General features: G+C 37.3%; 1 protein-coding gene across 1 annotated transcript in view; it reads right to left on the bottom strand.

Annotated features, from left to right (window-relative positions):
• Positions 1–12,529, bottom strand: part of GRID2 (glutamate ionotropic receptor delta type subunit 2) — a 1,183,642-nt gene that overhangs the window by 404,035 nt on the left and 767,078 nt on the right. The gene's annotated exons all lie outside the window — the stretch shown is intronic.

Genomic DNA, 12,529 nt, shown 5'->3' with positions numbered 1-12,529 from the left:
GCTCTGACAATTATTTCTCTTCTGTCATACTGACTGCATCTGTCAAGTCAAAGTGTGAGTGAAATTTGCTTTTAGAGAGAGTTTCAGTTGCAATAAAGAAGAGTATCCACACTAATAATATATACATACACACACATATACATACACCCATACATAAGCATTCACTCAGAGGGCGGGACCCTGCCTGAGTCTGACAATTAACCATTATTGTTCACTCTGTGTAGCTTTCCATGTAGAATTCATCCTTTATAATTTATGTGTGTATGTATGTGTGTGTGTACATGTATGTCTGTGCATATTATATAAGAAATAAAGATTAAACTTATTGTTTTAACAAACCAACCACCTTTCTATGTTTTCTTGGATTTTTTTCCCCCTTGGTGTAGCTGGTCTTACCATACTGGTGAATACCCTCAGAATTCTGAGTAGAGGATTGGTGCCACTGTGGAACTGTCCATGAGAACCAGTGTCTCAGAAACTTCAGAGCTGCTGCCAACGCAGTCAGGGGTTTTAACTTTAGCAGAATAATTTGGGAAGGCCATTCCAGGAGATGGTGTTTATCTACTTTCCAAAGCACAGGTAGAGGCTGTGAGTCTTGTGGAATTAGTTATGATTTAAACACTTTGTTTTAGCCATTTTCATTAACTGTAATGACCCTAACTATAAATTATTCACTTTATTTGCACTTCATTGTGCTTCTAATATGTAATCATGACCTACAAATTTGAATTCAAGTTTAAGAAGCTCATTTTACAAATAGATACATGTTTCACTTTTGGTTCTGGTTCAAACACGTGTTGCTATCTATTTTGTTCAACATTTAGGGTACAGAATAGATTTAAGCAGATAGCATTCTTAATTAGCTATGTGTACACGGTAATTATTTTTTTGTCAGCATATTTTAACACTGCATGATATCAAATAATGTTTAGAATAGTCCTACCTGAAAAAGACAAACAATATAGCAGATACATGAGGAGAAAAATTTCATGCATCAATACAAACCAAAATGCTAGTTCTTGAGGATGCTTTCTTAGCAAGTCTTTCTGCTTTCATAGAAATTTTAATCAAACTAAGCATGCAATTTTCTGGTTTATGGATTTAAACAGTTCTCAACTCTACAAAGACTCCAATTATCATGGCATGTTAAATCTTCAACAACTCTGCTCCCCAAGATTGTGGTTGACCTACGTTTTAGACACAAAAACTAGAAAATGCCTTCAAATCATAAATTTTTCATACTACCCAAAGTAGAAACCCACTTAAATTTTTAAATAGAGAAGCAGTATACAGTGGTGATTAAGTGGCAGGCTCTGGAGCCAGACTGCCCGACAATCCAGCCCTTTTCCTAACTTAGTGACCTTGAGCAAGTCACAAAATCTATCATAACTGTTTGTTCATATACAAAAAGAGAATAATACAAGGTTGTTAATTAGTAACAAATCAATACATATAAGGAAAGTGCTTATATTAATACCTGGCATACAAGGAGATCAATAGAAATACTTGTTATTATAATAATTATTATTGCTATCTTAGTATAATGCTCAAGGTAAATGCCAAGCACCATGATGAAAACTGGCTATGAAAGGAATAACTTGCTTCATAAACACCACAAATGGGGGGTACAATGCCTTGCTTTTTCTGAAAATCTAACAAAATATAAAGTGTTGACCTATCAATAGGTCAAGTTTTTTGTTTTTTTTGTTTTTTTGGGGTTTTTTTTGGTGTGCATTAACTATATTTCATCCCCACAAATAGTAACATAGGCCTTTTATAACTGTAATAAAATCATATTTCAATGTCCTTGTGAAATAAATGTGTAGGGAAAAAAACTATCAAAATATTAACCCTGATGGCTTACTATAGACTACCAAGAAAAATGAGTAAAAATGTTTTAAATATTTAAGTATTACAAAGTGATTATTTTTAAAAAACAAAACAACAAAAGAAAACTTGGGGCATATTCTAAGAGGACATAAAAAAAAAATTTAGCTTTACACCGAAGTGTGGAAGTCAGATTTTACTCCTGAGGCCATAAGCCAAGGTGGATGGAGGTGAGGTGAAAGCTGGCAGAAAGCTGGCATGAAAACTGCACAGAAACTATGAAGGCGTTCAAGGTCAAACTCCACAGACAGCTCAGAAATAGCCGTGGTGGTGAAGGGTATGATTTCACCGGTAATTAAGACGAGGAACCCCTGAGAGGTGCCAGTTAGGCAAATGGGTAGGTGAACACACCAACGAAGTCAATTCCATAAGCTCACCATGGAGGAGTTCTTTATCAAAACCTAGTGACTCCTACTTGTGAATTTTTAAACAGAACAGGGAAGAGGTTTGACAGGTTTGTAAAATTCTCACATTTATCTAAGGCTTATCCAGTCTATTCACATCTCTCTGACATTGACATTATGCTAAAAATCTGTTGAGATGAGATTCACTTAGGAAAGTTTAATTACAGTAGTCCCCCTCCCCCCTTGTCAGTGGCTTCACTTCCTACAGTTCCACAGGTTGGAAGAGGGAATAACATTCTGTGCAGAGGCTTTGAGACGAGAGAGCTTCATGTGTTTATCATAATATTGTATGTCAAAAACCTACCAAATATTTTTTTTTTACCATTTAGTTGAAGAAGCAGAATAGAGCAATGACATGAGACAGATAAAGATACATCAGTAGACAAATTTACATGGAAAGTTTTCTTATTATATTGTTAGCCATTTAACTTTCAGAGACTGTTTTCAACCCAAAGGACTCTGAAAGATGATTGCATCTTAAATCTTCCCCAATATGCTTTTCATCATATATCTTCCTTGAACATCTCAGAAAATGAGTGTCTTATAAAACATATGGTTGAATGTGGATGAGAAGTTGAGCAAAGAAAGGCTATCATTCAGCGGAACTCCAAACTCCTTACGAAAACAAATACAGTTAATAAGACATTACATTCTATCTTTTCTTTTTCATATAAAATAAATGAAATAAACATCTAAATTTCAAATGGTCAAACATGAATGAAAACCAGAGGCTAACACTTTCTTTTTTTCTTTTTTTTTTTTTTTAAAGATATGTCTATGCTGCTATGAATTAAAAATTGAATCCCTCTTGAAGTCCCTCTTGAGTTCCTTTTGAGTCCCTATCCCCCAGGAAAGATTTTAGTAATTATTAATTAAATTCATGAAAATTATAACCTCTTGATAACTGCCATTTGCTTCCAACATTCCACCACAGTGAATCAAGATGTATTTAAGGACCTACTTTTAAATTTTGTTGACATCAACATCAGATCGATGCCTGAAATAAAAGCATCTTCAAAATTCTTTCAAAAGCATTCAAATGGCACAGGTTTCACAGAATATCCACAGCCTGTTTAGTGAGATGTTTGGACTGAGAAGGAAAGAAGGACTCAAAAAACCCATCCCTACAGACCTCCGGCTTTAAAGGAGTCTCTTTCCATATAGAGGACAGGAGACTTCAACAACAACAGATACCTCAAGATGAAAATCACATCAGTAAAATTTAATCTCAGGTGTTTAGCAACCACAAACAAGTGTGGCCAAGGCTTACAAGATGCTATTTGGCAAATTCATCACTTGATATGTCAAGGTGTGGTCCCCAAATTTTTGGATTTTGTTAACCAGTACATATCTTATCTCTCGCTCTTTCAATTAATTTGTTTTTCTTTTCACTTTTGACCCCTTTGAAGAGGTATGAAGAGGATCTACTGATTCCTAATACTAATTTTTATGAAGATTATAAGGAAACTTCTAATATTAATGAATAGGGGAACTCATACACACATACTCACACACACATATTTGGGAGGGCAATAGTTCCAAAACTAGATAGGCAAGAATTCACTTTATAGGTGCTCTTTATTGTCCTAAATATTTTTCTCTCATATTCATTTTACAACTCCCTTGTACAGAAATATAGTGTTAAAATACCACAGAAAATCTGATGTCTCTTGCACTTAAGATTCATGAATATTTTACATGATACTCTGCCCCCAGGGACTTTGTATCACTAGAGTATTGCACTCTTTTCTTGATACATAAGTTATTCTAAAAATTCTTCCAATTCCAAGCAAGGACAGCCTGGAAAATCTGAACACAGTCAGGCTTGATCTGATGCAATTTAATTATAAAAATACACAAGTTAAGAAAGGAAAACAATTTTGTAACTTGTTTTTCTTTATTTCTTTACACTATAGTTGATTTTATTCTGTTTAACCAGTTACCACTATTCTAAAATAAAATTCATTCCAATAGCACATTTTACACAAAATCATTTATTTTAGTGTCCATTCCTCTTTCATCAAATATTTGTCACGCACTTTTGGTAGTCCAGACATGACACTAAGCACACGGGAACTGGTGATCAACGTGAGAGACTTGTTTCCGACCCTCACCATACAAATAAATCATTACTAATTGTGAAGAGTGTGATCAAGGAGACAATGGAGGGGAGAAGAAACGATAAGAAGGAGAGGTCTTATATGAGAAAATGGCTTTCAGGCTGAGTCCTGGGGGAGATAGCCTCCTGGGAAATGAGGGAGAGAAAGCAGTCTTGGCAGAAAGAACAGCAGAATCAGGAAAGAATTTGGCATATCTGAGGAGGAAAAAAAAATGACCACTATGTTTTCAGCAAACTTAACTAAGTGCCGAATGACCAAGGTAAGAAGAGAAAATTAGACAGGGTCTAGATCATGGACTTAACAGACTTTGGTAAAGACTTGTACTTTATTCTGAGTATCAGTGAAAATTTTTCAGCAGTGGAGTGATAATATTTGATTTGTAGTTCAAGTTCTCTCTGGGTGCTGTGGGGGCAGGAAGTCGTCAGTGGCTGGGACATAACAGTGGTGTAGCAAGAGAGTAGATTCTGATAAAATCATTTATTCTATCCAGTGGCAGGAATAATAACATTTGAAAATTTTGTAAAAATACATTTCTATTTCAACTACAGAATCACAGAGCTTGAAGGGAACATAGAGTTCACCCAGTCAAACCTCTCACTTCATGGTGGAAGAAGCTGAGATTCTGAAAGGCGAAGCACTGTGCCCATCATCCCACAGCTACTAGGCAAATCTTTGACTAGTCCCCAGTATTAAGGCTATCAGTGTAGGTCTGGTGCACTTTACACCACGAAATGTTAAGTTTCAGGAGGATATCTCCAGTGAGAAAACCTACACACAGAAACCATTACTAGAGGAACCAAGAGGCTATTGATGACAGTTGTTTAAGTAGCAAACAATTCTGAGAATGAGCAGACTCGAAGAGAATACTTTTAAATGTGTGGCTATGTGCAATAATCTACTGAATTATGTGGACCCTTTTAATCTTCTTTATTATCGGAATTAAATTATGTAAAATTTGCCTTTCTGGATGCCGCCTTTCATCTTCCAAATGAACTGAATTGAAGGGTACTTTTTAAAAACTGGTTTATAGATTTCTGGTTCAAGATTCTTAAACTGCCATTTCTCTCCTTTTCCTGCTCAGACTCTATTAACAGTATTGCGAACACATACAAAAAGATAAATTGTACAGACCCACATTCTGCTCTGAAAATCCAAGGGAGAGGTTTGGATCTTCTTGGAAAAGGTGGGCACGAAGAAAGGAAACAGTTAGAGATGGGACTAACAACTGGAATATTGAGTGAAAATCAATACAGGCACAGTTAATCTTTCCACCTCTTTCCCCATGTTGCTGCCAGGTATTTACCCATCAGTTTTTCTCCAAAGAGAAAGCCCTCTGAGAGCTCCAGGTATGAGTTACTTCTCTTAAACTCTCCACCATCAAGACTAGGTGATGTCAATTTGATTGTGGTTCTCTCACCTTCCCACCAGATAATAAGCCCCATAGACATACTAGAGAACAGTGTGAAAATACTTAAATACTCCTAGTATTATCAGATACTTGAGGAAAACAACTTAAAATTAAAAAAAAAAAACACTTAAAAAACACTAAAAAATTGATCTTTTAAAAACATGTCAGACATACCCTTTCCCTGCTGCTCAGTGTGAAATGCAAATCCTTCACAAGGCCTAGGGTGAGGTGTTCCCATTCACTCCTCTGGTTTCTGGTATACTCTGTGCCCTTCTCACTTTGCTTCAGCCACACTGACCGCCTTTCTTTTCCTGGAACATGCCAATAGGTGGCCTTTGCACTGCTATTCCCTCTGCCTGGAACATTCATCCTCCAACTTTTTGCCTAATAAATTCCTCTTTGCCTTTCAAAAAAAAAAAAAAAACACTAAAAAATAATTCTGACATCAGAATGTACTTAAACAGCCAGTCGAATCACTGTATTGTATACCTGAAACTAATAGAACACACCACGTTAACTATCCTGGAATTTAAGTAAAATAAAATTTTAAATGAACAAAGAACCAATCACAAAGACAACAAAAACCCTCTAATTAGTGATGCAGAGAGATTGAAGAATACATGGTTTCCTAATAAAAAAAGTTAAAATTAATACCTGAAAGTTTTTATAAAATAAAACAATAGAAACCAATCAGATTTAAAATGAATTATATGTGTTATACATTATATATACTAAATAGACTGGGAGGACTAAAAAGAACTGTCAGAAAATAAAACAAACAAAGAGATAGAAAAGAGAGTGAGCCAATCTAGGAGTTCCAATAGTTTTTTAATAGGAAATTAAAAATAAAGAGAGAGAGAGAGAGACAGAAAGGAAGGAAAGAAGAAAAGGGAGAAAATAATGGACTGAAGTTCTCAACTCTATCAGAGAATTTCCTAAATTTGAAGTGTTTCTGTGTGATAGAAACTTCCAATTACAAAGCACAAGGCACGAGAAATTAAAGCAAAACAATTTTTTTTTGAAAGGCAAAGCTACAATTAGACAAATTATTAAAACAACAGAAATTTATCTGCTCATAGTCCTGGACGCCAGAAGTCTGAAACCAAGGTTTTGGCCTGCCCATGCTCCCTCTGAAACCTGTAAGAGTATCCCTTTTTTGCCTCTTCCGGGCTCCTGGCCGGCAATATCTCTCAAACACTGACTGGCAGCTTCAGTCTCCACCTTTGTCATCATGTGGCATTCTCCCTGTGCCTGTCTTCACCTGACTGACTTCTTAGAAGGACACCAGCCATATTGGATTAGTGACCGACCCTTGCCAGTAGGACCTTATCTTCATGTAACTAACTACATCTGCAATGATCTTATTTCTAAATAAAGTCACGTTCTGATGTACTTGGGGGGTTAAGACTTCCAAATAGCATTTTGGGGGGTGGAAGCATAATTTAACCTATCACAGTCACTGACACAGAAATAAGAAATAGGCACTAGAGTTCTTGTCAACAACAATAAATGTTAATGACATGAAGTAATGCCTTCAGAGTAAGTAGGAAAAATTATTATTACCTTAGAAGTGTATGCTTAGTTCAACTATCAATCAAGTATGAGTAAAGACATTCTATAGGAATTGATAGGTTTTTCTCCAATACATCTTTCTAAGGAAGTAATATTAAGATCTTCTCTGAAAACAAAACAAAACAAAACAAACCAGTAAGTCTGGGATAAAGAAACAATGTCTCAAACCTAGGAGAGTGCTATCCCCTCTCCACAACAAGAATGGGATTGGCCTACAAAAATGAACATGAGTAGAGGGCTTCAGAAGAAAGTTATAAAAGAAATAAGGAAAATCAACAAAATCAATACATGATTTTGGAATATACTAGTGTGCGTAGATAGAAGTGAAAAGAGGGATATTCATTCAAATATAGCTCTAAAAACACTGCCATTGGTTGTTCAGAGGCCTGGCAACGCAATCTGGTAAGAAGGACATTTAATCACAGAGCACTACCTACCTTAAGCCACATTTGTATAATCATCATTATACAGACATATTTATGTTCTGTGTTTAGAATCAACCCATGGAGATGGAGCAACCTGGGTGACTCACTAGGTTAAACATCTGCCTTTGGCTCAGGTCAAGATCCCAACATCCTGGGATCAAGCCCCCTATCAGGCTTCCTGCCAAGTGGGGAGACTGCTTCTCCCTCTCCCTCTGCTCCCCTTGCTTGTTCTCTCTCTGTGTCAAGTAAAAAAACAAAACAAAATCTTTTTTTAAAAAAAGAAACAAACCAGGACAAATCATAAACTAATTAACTATGATTACAGAAGAATGCAAACATCAACTGTGAAAATACAAAGTAAAAAAAAAAAAAAAAGTAAAGTTTGGGTCATGGGACTTGGAAGGCAGAGTGAAGGCAAAGTTTGGAGTTTTAAAATCTCCATTCACACAAACTGAAACCAAAGTCTCTTAAAAAAATGGGGCATAAATAAAATCTGGACTTAAAAATAGGCTGCTTAAAGGTGCAGAGATGACCAAAGGAACCCTGTGGTTCTTTCAATATGACAAGTACAATCCTACTTCCTGTTTTCCTACTTGCTGTTCTCTCTATCTGGAAACGTCTTACTCCAGATATCCACCGGGCTTTTTCTCTCCCACAGCACATTCAGGTTTCGGTCCAAATGTTTGCTTCTCAGAGACGTTTGACAGAGACGTTTTCATCTCTGTAGTGTAACGATGCTTTGTTCTTTCTCATAGTGTTTATAAACACCAAATATTACAGTGTATGTTTATTTATTTGTAGTCTCCCTCTCCGAGTGGAGCTTTGTGAGGTCAGCACTTTGTCATTGTTCTGTTTCTCACAGATTATTGTCTGGCATATAGTAAGTGAGCAAAATGTATGTGTTTGTTGAATAAATGAAGGAACAACCGTGGAGGAAGTGGGAATATTGTTATCATTGAAATGGAAGGAAATGGGAATGGGATATATTAGTTGTCTATTACTGAGAAACAACTTACCCCAAAACTTAGTGGCTTGAAACAACAAGAAGCATTTATTATCTGATAATTTTTGTGAGTCAGAAATTCAAGAGCAGTTCATCTTGGTAGTTCTAATTCTGGTGTCTCTTAGGCTAGGGCTATAGTCATTGAAATATATGCCCGCAGAGAAAAAAAACGGTTATTTACATGGCTGGAACTTCTTGCTGCCTTGTTGGCAGAAGTTCTCGGTTCTTTACCCTTTACCATCAGGATCTCTCTCCTTATAGGACTGCTTGAGTATTTTCACAACATAGAAGCTAGCTTTCCCTATAAAAAGTGATGCAAGAAAGTAAGTCAGAAGCTACAATGGCCTTTTTTGACTTAATTTTGAAAGTCACACGCCATCATTTTCTCAAAATCCTATTACATAGATCAGCCTTATTCACTGAGGGAAGAGCTCACAGAGAGAGCTGAATAGCAGGCAGAAAGTCTCTTTTGGGACCATACTGAAAGCTAGCTGCCAAAGGCAGAGAGAAAATAACATAAGTGAGCTAAATCCTCAGTTAGTATCATGGGAATCAGTAGATAATGGCTAAATTAATAAATCAAAAAGTAGTGGATATTACATTGGTTAGAGATAAAGAAGTTAACAGGTGGTGGGATGAATCCAGTTTACACCAATTTGCAAGAAGTCTGTAGTTAAATTTTCAGGGATTTTGTGAATGGTTGTGAAACACAGGCATTATTAAAAACAAAAATATTAAAGCTATATATATAGAAAATCATTATACACAAAGGTATTAATACTCAAAACTTGTCATTTCCAAATTATTTTACTGCATTGAACTTTCATCTATGCTCTTGAGATTATTTACGTATAGTATCTAGAGGCAGGATACTATATAACAGCTATATATATAACTATATAACAGTATATAACTACATATACCCTCACAACTCTGTTCAGTGACAACCATGTTGGTTTATTGAAATCTGCCTGACAAGAATATTTACAACACAGAAATCAACTAGTGCTATATATCAAGGCTTGTTCTATTGCTATATTGGTTTTCTAGACTTAAGAAAATAAAGGAAAAAATGTTAATGAAGCAGATTAATTTTAAAATTTGTCATTAGTATAGCCATTAAATTGCAAATAACACAAATAACAGAGAAAATATTCTTTCAGTGTTCAAAAAATGGTATCCATTTTAGCAAAAAAAAAAAAAAAATCACTTACATTATAAATGAACAGTAAAATCCAAACCTCCATCTCATTGTTTCATTAAAAAAATTTTTTTTATTTGTATTTACTGGAGAGAGAGAGAGAGAGCACACAAGTGGGGAGGGGGGCACGGAGGAGGTGCAAGAGGGACAAGCAGACTCCCTGGTGAGCAGGGAACCCAACATTGGGAGTGGGTTTGATCCAAGGACCCTGGGCAGACACTTAAACAACTGAGTCACCCAGGAATCCCATTTTTATTTTTTTAAAAGATTTTATTCATTTAGAGAGAGAGCAGGAGCATGCGTGAGAGTGGGAGAAGGGCAGAGGGAGAGGGCAAACCTCAACTCCACGTTGAGAACAGAGCCTAGTGGGGGGCTCCATCTCAGAACCCTGAGATCATGACCTGAGCCAAAATCCAGAGCCTGTTGTCAATTGACTGAGCCATCCAGCACCCTTCCTTGTTTCACTTTCACTTCACTCATTTATGTAAATGTAAATATCAACAAAGACTCCTATTAGAACTAAACCTGGAGGACTAGCTATTAAATATTTACATCATTGAAGATAACCAACCAAAAAATTAAAAACTAAATAGCTGAAAGTATTTATTTCTGAGGAGTGGGAATGGTAGAGGCATGGATATTGCTTTTTATGGCAAGCCGTTTTGCAACACTGTTCTATGTGCCTTTTTTGAAAACTTTCTTTAAAAGAGTTTACAAGTAATTTACAAAATCAACTTGAACCAAACTTACTCCTGAAATAATAATTTGATTTGTTTAGCGATAGTTTGGGGAGATTACCACAAGTAGACTATTACCCATAAGTAGAGGTAAAAACTATCTTATTGTTCTAGACTATATTTCAAGGATGTTTCTCTGTGGGATAGACTTGAAGATAGTGTGTTTCACTCCAGAGCAAAGGGCAAGTTTGCTTGTAATATAATCAAGATGTCTCCTTACAGGACAAAGAGGAGCCATGGTTACTACTTAGGATTCTTCAGCTATAATTTAAATCTGCTGTTGCTTGTTCAGTATTCACCTGGACCCCTTAGTGTCACCTCCACAGAACCTGGTAGGGGTGGGAGGGTGGCAGGGTTACTGATGTATATATAAATCTTGTGCTTCTTGCTTTACTGCAAGCAATACATTCTTTTGTCTCAGGAATTTCATGTCTCTTGCCAGTATTCATGGAATAGTGGAGAATTAACTTTCTAACTTTCAAGTAAGGTGAAACCCAATGCTTCACAGTCCTTAACAATAAGCCTCCAAAATATATCAAATGTTTAAGAAAAAAATATTTAGATCCTTTCCTTAGCATTTGGGTAGAGAGAGATTTACCAAGAAATTTAATGAAGCATAAGGTTCAGGGCCCCTCATTTGTGTTGGCTCCTTCAAATATCTCCATACCTGGAGAGGAGTCAAGATGGCGGAGAAGTAGCAAGCTGAGACTGCTTCAGCTAGCCGGAGATCAGCTAGATAGCTTATCTAAAGATTGCAAACACCTGAAAATCCATCGGCAGATCAAAGAGAAGAAAAACAGCAATTCTGGAAACAGAAAAACAACCACTTTCTGAAAGGTAGGACCGGCAGAGAAGTGAATCCAAAGCGACGGGAAGATAGACCCCGGGGGGAGGGGCCGGCTCCCGGCAAGCAGCGGAGCAACCGTGCACAAAATCAGGACTTTTAAAAGTCTGTTCCACTGAGGGACATCGCTCCAGAGGCTAAACCGGGGCGAAGCCCACGCGGGGTCAGCGTGGCCTCAGGTCCCACAGGGTCACAGAAGGATCGGGGGTGTCTGAGTGTCGCAGAGCTTGCGGGTATTGGAACGGGAAAGCCGGCTACAGAGACAGAGCCGACAGTAAGCTCGCAGCTCGGTGTTACTTGAACCGGTCGCAGGCTCGGTGAGCTCGGAGCGCGGCCGGAGGTCAGGCAGACGGGAGTAACTGGGCGCGGTTCTCTGAGCGCGCACTGAGGAGTGCGGCCCTGGGCTCTCGGCTCCTCCGGGCTGGAGACCAGGAGGCCGCCATTTGTATTCCCGTCCTCTGGAACTCTACGGAAAGCGCTCAGGGAACAAAAGCTCCTGAAAGCAAACCCGAGCCGATTACTCACCCCGGCCCCGGGTAAGGGCGGTGTAATTCCGCCTGGGGCAAAGACACTTGAGAATCACTACAACAGGCCCCTCCCCCAGAAGATCAACAAGAAATCCAGCCAAGACCAAGTTCACCTACCAAGGAGTGCAGTTTCAGTACCAAGGAGAGCAGCAGAATTCCAGAGGAGGAGAAAGCCAAGCACGGAACTCATGGCTTTTTTCCTGTGATTTTTTTTAGTCTTGCAGTTAATTTAATTTTTTCTTTTTCATTTTTTTTTTCTCGCCTTAGGGTAAAATTTTTTTTTAACTGTTACCTTTTTCTTTTTTAACGATTTTATACTAGTTTATCTAATATATATATTTTTTCTTTTTTACATTTTTCTTAGGTGTATTCTTTTTTTAAAAATTCTTTTCTTTTCTTTT

The sequence above is a fragment of the Mustela nigripes genome, chromosome 1 (genome assembly GCF_022355385.1).
Source record: "Mustela nigripes isolate SB6536 chromosome 1, MUSNIG.SB6536, whole genome shotgun sequence".
NCBI lineage: Eukaryota > Metazoa > Chordata > Mammalia > Carnivora > Mustelidae > Mustela > Mustela nigripes.
This window is presented reverse-complemented; position numbering and strand designations above follow the sequence as displayed.